Source organism: Neofelis nebulosa, chromosome X, assembly GCF_028018385.1.
Source record: "Neofelis nebulosa isolate mNeoNeb1 chromosome X, mNeoNeb1.pri, whole genome shotgun sequence".
Lineage (NCBI taxonomy): Eukaryota > Metazoa > Chordata > Mammalia > Carnivora > Felidae > Neofelis > Neofelis nebulosa.
Genome location: NC_080800.1, coordinates 65,722,255 through 65,731,016, shown reverse-complemented (window position 1 = coordinate 65,731,016; position 8,762 = coordinate 65,722,255). Strand labels below are relative to the sequence as shown.

The window sequence follows — 8,762 nt, the reverse complement described above, 5'->3', positions numbered from 1 at the left end:
TCTGGGGGCTCCGGTATTTGGCGCATAGACATTTATAATTGTTAGCTCTTCCTGATGGATAGACCCTGTAATTATTATATAATGCCCTTCTTCATCTCTTGTTACAGCCTTTAATTTAAAGTCTAGTTTGTCTGATATAAGTATGGCTACTCCAGCTTTCTTTTGGCTTCCAGTAGCATGATAAATAGTTCTCCATCCCCTCACTCTCCATCTAAAGGTGTCCTCAGATCTAAAATGAGTCTCTTGTAGACAGCAAATAGATGGGTCTTGTTTTTTTATCCATTCTGATACCCTATGTCTTTTGGTTGGCGCATTTAATCCATTTACATTCAGTGTTATTATAGAAAGATACGGGTTTAGAGTCATTGTGATGTCTGTATGTTTTATGCTTGTAGTGATGTCTCTGGTACTTTGTCTCACAGGATCCCCCTTAGGATCTCTTGTAGGGCTGGTTTCGTGGTGACAAATTCCTTCAGTTTTTGTTTGTTTGGGAAGACCTTTATCTCTCCTTCTATTCTAAGTGACAGACTTGCTGGATAAAGGATTCTCGGCTGCATATTTTTTCTGTTTAGCACACTGAAGATATCGTGCCAAGCCTTTCTGGCCTGCCAAGTTTCAAAGGAGAGATCAGTCACGAGTCTTATAGGTCTCCCTTTATATGTGAGGGCACGTTTAGCCCTTGCTGCTTTCAGAATTTTCTCTTTATCCTTGTATTTTGCCAGTTTCACTATGATATGTCGTGCAGAAGATCGATTCAAGTTACGTCTGAAGGGAGTTCTCTGTGCCTCTTGGATTTCAATGCCTTTTTCCTTCCCCAGTTCAGGGAAGTTCTCAACTATAATTTCTTCAAGTACCCCTTCAGCACCTTTCCCTCTCTCTTCCTCCTCTGGGATACCAATTATGCGTATATTATTTCTTTTTAGTGTATCACTTAGTTCTCTAATTTTCCCCTCATACTCCTGGATTTTTTTATCTCTCTTTCTTTCAGCTTCCTCTTTCTCCATAACTTTATCTTCTAGTTCACCTATTCTCTCCTCTGCCTCTTCAATCCGAGCCGTGGTGGTTTCCATTTTGTTTTGCATTTCGTTTAAAGCGTTTTTCAGCTCCTCGTGACTGTTCCTTAGTCCCTTGATCTCTGTAGCAAGAGATTCTCTGCTGTCCTGTATACTGTTTTCAAGCCCAGCGATTAATTTTATGACTATTATTCTAAATTCACTTTCTGTTATATTATTTAAATCCTTTTTGATCAGTTCATTAGCTGTTGTTATTTCCTGGAGATTCTTCTGAGGGGAATTCTTCCGTTTGGTCATTTTGGATAGTCCCTGGAGCGGTGAGGACCTGCAGGGCACTTCCCCCGTGCTGTGGTGTATAACTGGAGTTGGTGGGCGGGGCCGCAGTCCGACCTGATGTCTGCCCCCAGCCCACCACTGGGGCCACAGTCAGACTGGTGAGTGCCTTCTCTTCCCCTCTCCTAGGGGCGGGATTCACTGTGGGGTGGCGTGGCCCGTCTGGGCTACTTGCACACTGCCAGGCTTGTGGTGCTGGGGATCTGGCGTATTAGCTGGGGTGGGTAGGCAAGGTGCACGGGGGCAGGAGGGGCAGGCTTAGCTCGCTTCTCCTTAGGTGATCCACTTCAGGAGGGGCCCTGTGGCAGCGGGAGGGAGTCAGATCTGCTGCCGGAGGTTTGGCTCCGCAGAAGCACAGAGTTGGGTGTTTGCGCGGAGCGAGCAAGTTCCCTGGCAGGAACTGGTTCTCTTTGGGATTTTGGCTGGGGGATGGGCGGGGGAGATGGCGCTGGCGAGCGCCTTTGTTCCCCGCCAAGCTGAGCTCTGCCGTCCGTCCGGGGGCTCAGCAGCTCTCCCTCCCTTTGTCCTCCAGCCTTCCCGCTTTCTGAGCAGAGCTGTTAACTTCTGACCTCCCAGACGCTAAGTCGCGCTTGCTGTCAGAACACAGTCCGTCCGGCCCCTCCGCTTTTGCCAGCCCGACTCGGGGGCTCTGCTTGGCCGGCGAGCCGCCCCTCCGCCCCGGCTCCCTCCCGCCAGTCCGTGGAGCGCGCACCGCCTCGCCGCCCTTCCTACCCTCTTCCGTGGGCCTCTCGTCTGCGCTTGGCTCCGGAGACTCCGTTCTGCTAATCCTCTGGCGGTTTTCTGGGTTCTTTAGGCAGGTGTAGGTGGAATCTAAGTGATTAGCAGGACGCGCGGTGAGCCCAGCGTCCTCCTATGCCGCCATCTTCCGGAACTCTCTCCAGATTTGTTTATTTCTTAACAGTCAGTATGTTACAGTGGTTCAAACTATAGGCTTTGTAGTCAGACAGACCTGAATTTGAATCCAAATTCCTATGCTTATGGTTTTATTTCCAAAATTATCTGGTTCATATCTCTTTTCACTATACGGTGTATACCAATGTTGTGTACATTCAAAAAGTCAAGATAATATATGCAATGTGTGTATATGCTACATAGTAATATTGCAAAAAAGACTATTATTCCAATTTATTTTGTGTATTTCTTCTGAGTCATGAAATAAAGTGAAATATAAATACTTTTCAAAGCCCAGCTCAAGTTCTATGTACCCCTGACTTCTCTAGTCTTTGTTGATTTCTTGGGATTTCTGAAGTATCTAGCAATTTATAATACAATAGCATCAGTGTTTAATAACAATTAAATATATTGAGCATTTACTATGTGCCAGCTACTTTAGATATATCATATAATCTTCATGACAATACTATAAGGAAGGGAGATACTGTCATTATGCTCATTTGACCAAGATATTATCAAACTCTTTTACTTATGCATTATTATCTCCTACTAATACATTATTTTATATTGTGTCTATGGTGTGGATTATGTGTATGAGTACTTTGACAAAACCCTTATTTCCACTAAGACACAGACTGCACCAGTAGTGGGCAGAGAATCTTACTCTGTCAATCCCACTGCAAGCATCCATGGCTTGATCACTAACTTTTTTAGGATTTTCCCACTTTTCCTTCATAATTATACAGTTAGCTTATATTCTCCAAGAACTCTGACCTTTAAAATTGCTTTAAGGTAGATAACCCCATTCATTTTATTTAAAGCTTTCAGTCCTTCCTAAAATAATAGCTTTGCAAATGGCTTTTAGGTAGATGGTATTCTATGTAGACAATATCACATCCTCTTTCCTCCAAATGCAGGACCATGAATGTTTCCTACTGCTGTCTGGCAATGCTACTGGTTTCAGCTAACAAAAGGCTTAGGAACAGAATAGTCTCACCACTATCGTGCTCCTTTGGCTATGTCTGAGGTCCATGTTTCTTACTGAGGACAGAGCCAAACAACATGGTTGCAGATTACTACTTCTTCAGAAAGGTTAACGACAAGAACTGTGGTTGAGTTGCCTGCTTATGTATATCCCAATTCATTGGCCCAAATTATGAATTGTCTCAATTCATGGGAGGACTCTACCCATAGAAAGTTTTTAAAAAAACACGTGTCTCTTTGCATTGACCTCACTGGGTGAAGTACAAAGTGGTAAAGTAACTTGCCTGGGCATAAAGAGACTCACTGTTAATTGGATTTTGGAATGTGGTTAAAAATAAGCCTCTCTAATCATCTTTCTACTTCACCTGGATGCTTCCCAAATGAGAGAAAAAAGTACTATGTAAATCTCCCCAAGGCCAAGGGCACTGATGTTAGGGGAGAGCATGGAACAAATAAATTGTGGCACAGTGGGAAGGAGAGATGGGCATTGATAAGAATTTTTGACTACACTGACTTATCTTTCCAACCTCATTTCTATAGCTCTACACTTCACCACAATTCTCTACTCCAACCATGCTGAAGTATTCACATTTCCATGAAGGTGTGATGCATTCTGTTATACTGATGAATTTGCATAAATGGCTTATGCTCTTGGGGTTTTCTTTTCCCACTTTTCATGTAACTAACTTTCCTTTAGCTTCTAGTTTAGAATTATCTTCTGTAAACCTTTTCTTGAATTCTCTATAAGTCTGATTTAGGCACTTCTCTGTGCTTTTATAAGATCCTGTACTTCCCTTATCAAATGGATCATGCACTAGATATTACATCTGAGACATATATTGAATTTTCTTGACCAAGTGTACATCAAGAGAAATAGAACAATTCCTAGCAAACATTAGATATTAAAATACATTTGTTTATTAAATTAAGGAGGTGATAGAATTCTAGGTGCAAGATAAAAAATAAAACTGTTAGAAATTGGCAGTCAGCATCCCCATCCATCTTCTACCCAAATGACACCAGGTAAACCTACTTTTAACACTATTCTGAAAACTTCTGATTCCATATGATATGGAATGAATCTACTCCATCCCATTATTCTTGATAAGTATGACTAAATTCCTGAATAAAACACATAAAACAAATGTCAGAAGACTCTAAAATGCGGAGAGAATAAAAAAGACTGGCTAGAGATCTCAAGACTTAGGGAACAACATGACATTGAATCTGTGTGTGTGTGTGTGTGTGTGTGTGTGTGTGTGTGTTGTCTCCTATATATCCTAGACTAGTCATTGTGGAATCCCACAGGTGAGAAAAGATTTCTGAAAAATTGCTGAAAATTTCCCAAATTTTGTACAATATATAAAACTACTAATTCAAGAACCGAGTTTACCCTAAATGGGTTAATGCAATTAAATGCACATAAAGACACGTCATAATTAACCTTCAGAAATCTAAAGACTAAAAATCTCACAAAGAAAAATAAAACAGAGATAAATAATACATTATCCATAGAAAAACAATGATTCAAATGACAGGAGATTTCTAATCTGAAACCGTGGAGGCAAAAAAAAAAAAAAATCCTTTGGGAATACCCAGGTGATGGAAACAAGGTTTACATGCTCTAAAATAATTGCTAATTAAAGTTCTTCAAACAGAAAGGAAATAATAATATAAAGGATTTATGTCAAGAATAGAGAAACAGCCCGTCACAAAATGAGGAAGGAAGGCTGGGAGACAGGCCCATTGTGCCCTGAACCAGTCTTGGTGTAGGGCTAGGAGGGGACATCTCCCCAGCCCTCTGTTCAGCCACGGCTGTGCCTCTGGGCCCCCAGACCCCCATCATTCCCACACAACCCCCTTCCTGGAATCTTCACACTGAGTGTGGGATCCTGAAACCCTGCAACAAAATGGCGAAACCTAATGTGGCCATTCGAGGTGAAACATAATGTGACCATTTGGAGTCATTGACATCCAAATCTCTCTCTCTCTCTCTCTCTCTCTCTGTCTCTCTCTCTGTCTCTCTCTCTCTCCTCCTTCTTATATTTATCCTCCCTCTCTCACTTTTTCTGACCAAGTGTGTCATCAGCCAGGACTTTCTCTCTAGATTCCTTCCAAAATACAACCACTGCCATCACCATCCTCTACAAGTAAAGCGTGGATACCAATCAGTGAAGTTTTGATATTGGAATTCAGATTGGCCATCAGTGATGCAATGTGTTGGTTTGGGTTAAAGAGTACAGAAGAACTATTCTTAGAGAAAAATTGATCAGCTTCCTGTGTGGAAAATTTCCTCCACTATGAAACTCTAGAGCTCCCCAAAGACTTACTGTAGTTTCCTCTAACTGAGCTACTTCAATGGAAACTAGCTCATCTGTAGAGGCTGATTAGTAACCCTTCTGGGAAGCTTTAGCTCTGCATGGTTTTAGTGGTACAGTGGCTAGTATAAGCATGTGTTCAGGTACCCCTGGCTCTCTTACACATGGAGCAGTGGCTAGAATGCTGGCCAAATGGACTACATGATCTCAATTTGAACACTTTCATATCAGAAGAAATGGCTCTCCATTTGGACAATGGTGGAACTGAAAGGCATAACTTAGCCCAGTGTGATGCTGTTATTAAGACTTGCCAACTCACAAACACAACAGAATGATCTAAACTGCAAACATTTTCACACCCACCTTCAATCTTGAAGGCCACTTGATCCCCAACATATACTATTATTGCAAAGGAAACAGGAGGCCATCTTCCCTTGTCCACTGTTGAAGACAAGTGCATTCTATTGTGGTTTTCATAAAAGGAAGTTCTAGATATTTACACTAACTATGATAACTGGTAACTATGGCTTTCTTAGAACTATAATGTTAGGGGCACCTGGTTGGCTCAGTTGGTTAAGCATGTGATTCTTGGTTTCGGTGCAGGTCATGATCTATTAGTGGGTTCAAGCCCCACAACAGGCTCTGCACTGACAATGTGGAGCCTGCTTGGTATTCTTTCTCCTTCCTTCTCTCACTACCCCTCATTCACCCTGTCTCTCAAAATAAATAAATAAACTTAAAAAGAAACTATAATCCTAGCAGAGGACATCTGATACTGTGTAGTCATTAGCAAGATCATCATAGGCAACCATATATCCATTCCAAGGTTAACAGTGACTTTAACTATATTTATTTTCAAAGGGAAATGGAATATCAGATGTGTTTATTTGGTTATATAATGTCTTTGTTTATTTTCTGCTGTGTTATTATTTTGTTTCAACAGTATCACCAGGTTCCTAAAATTGACTTAAACCCATGATTTGGCTTCCTTGTCAAATCTGAAGGCTTCCATTTTTTTGCAGCAGCACTGAGCCATGCACCTTGTTTCTATATAGTCACAGGGTGACACTTCTGATTGAATTGTGCCCTGTTTTTAGTTTTCCAAAAGTTTCTAATTCTGGTGATTGTGTGATGTTGTAAAGAAATGCTATGATGGTCATACAATTAATACTTAATATTTAATCAGTACACAGAATTTTATTGTATTACTTTTGTGTGTGTTAGGGTTCTAAAAGTAGCAATATTATTAAATTTCCCCCAGATTAACTCTGTAGGCTTAAAGTGCTCAGTTTTAAGACAAGTACTACTTCCTACTCAGGGTACTACACCTTATGGTAAATGTCAACGTGCAGACTGCATTCAAGAATAACCTAAAGTAGAGAGGTCATGAACTTTGAGAATGGATTTCCTTTTTGGTTCAGTATTAGCAAGATGGAGGTAGAGGTGGGGGGGTATGTATTCTATTCTTTCATGTCCAGTTTTACATTTTTTCATAGATGCCCTGCTGTTTTCAGTTTCCATTGGAATGGTGGAAGATAAAGGTTTTGCATCTGCTAATAATGTGATTACAACTTAAACAGTAACACCCAACTCTTCAGTCCCTCTCCCAACAAATGCACTTTGGAATCTCATTCTGGAAAAAATGGAATTGTATGGAGGTTCTCTAGTTGTTAGATAGACCTAAATAAAGGTTCTGAGCAGATTCCTTTTTTCAGTACATAGAAGATCTGTTATGGCTACAATGTTTTGAAGCATGTTTCATCATTAGTGCAGAGACCATGTCTGCCTATCAGTACCTAAAACAGTGAAAATGTTTCCTTGGAAACTTGTAGTAGTATAGTTTCAGTTACTTCCTATTTTTCCTATTAAAAGACCGTTGCAAATCAGTGTGAGGGCTTTTTCCATAAATTACTCACAGCAGTTTGTTAAAGTTCACAATCCCTTCAGCTATTTAATGATATTGTCCTGTGAAGAAACTTTGCTAAGTTAACCATATTATTAATTGACTGGTTGGGTGGTGAATGGAATATTAGAAATGTATGAGCTGGAGTTCTGTATTCATTACATATAAAACCTTTATTTTAAAAAGTTAATTCCATACTAAAAGTAGGAATGAAAGTGAGGTATTTCTAAAGTTTTTCAAAAGTGGATCTTTTTGTTTGTTTGAATATGATAGTTGAAGAATTATAGCAATCTGTCACTTTACGTGAAACAGACTGTTTATTATGAATACTTTCAAGCTTCTCTTTGGAATATGCTCAGAAATTCATTTGGAGTTATCTTTGTTTTTTCTATTGTTGAAAATTTGGATCCTGGAATTGAGGTTTGGTGGTGGGAACCATTGTTCACAAGTAGCCAGAACTCCTCTTCCTAAAGGATTTTGAGATTGAGGAATACTTGTTTAATATTCTCTTTATGCTTTAGTTCTAGTTCCTCCTTTTGAATTGAATAACATTTTTAAAACTTTTGGTTTTTTTTGTTTTAATTAGTGCTCTGATGCTTAATCTCAGTACTCTTTACTCTCAATTGTCAAATTTTGATAAAACGTGTGCTATTTTCTTTGGTAAGAGAAAGTAAGTCTTAATGTCCTCCAAAACATTATTTGTATGCCTTATCAGCTCCATTAAACATTTTTAAAAACTTAAAAAAAACTGAAGAAAGAATAACCTAAAAAGTAATATATACAGAAATACTGTCTTTCAAAATGAAGGAAAACAAGACAATTCTAAATAAAAACCTAATAGAAATCATTACTTGAAATACTAGTATTCTCTAACAAAGTGCTAAAAAGAGCTTTTTCAGATTAACTTAAATGAAATAAGACAGTAACTGGATCACAAAGGAAGAAACAAAGACCACCATTACAGTTAAATAAATATATAAATATAAAAGAGAGAATAAACATGTATTTCTTTATAGGACTTTCCTTCTACTCTATGATTTAAAGGAAAATTGCATAAAACATCTATTACCAATAATTACAAAACTCTGTTGGTAAGTTTATAATGTATAAAGATATAACATGTAGGACAATGACTGAACACAAGAAGGGAATGGGGATATACTGAAACAAGGTTTTTATATACTACTGAAATAAAATTGACATGTACTAAATTGTTTTAAGGTAAGTTGTTAGCTGAAATCTGCAAGGAAACCACTATGAAAATAAATCTAAAACTGAAGTGAATTAAACAGCAAA

General features: G+C 39.1%; 1 pseudogene; it reads left to right on the top strand.

Annotated features, from left to right (window-relative positions):
• The first annotated feature begins 5,313 nt into the window (after positions 1–5,313).
• On the top strand, positions 5,314–5,903 carry LOC131502087 (HUWE1-associated protein modifying stress responses 1-like; annotated as a pseudogene).
• Positions 5,904–8,762: the final 2,859 nt, after the last annotated feature.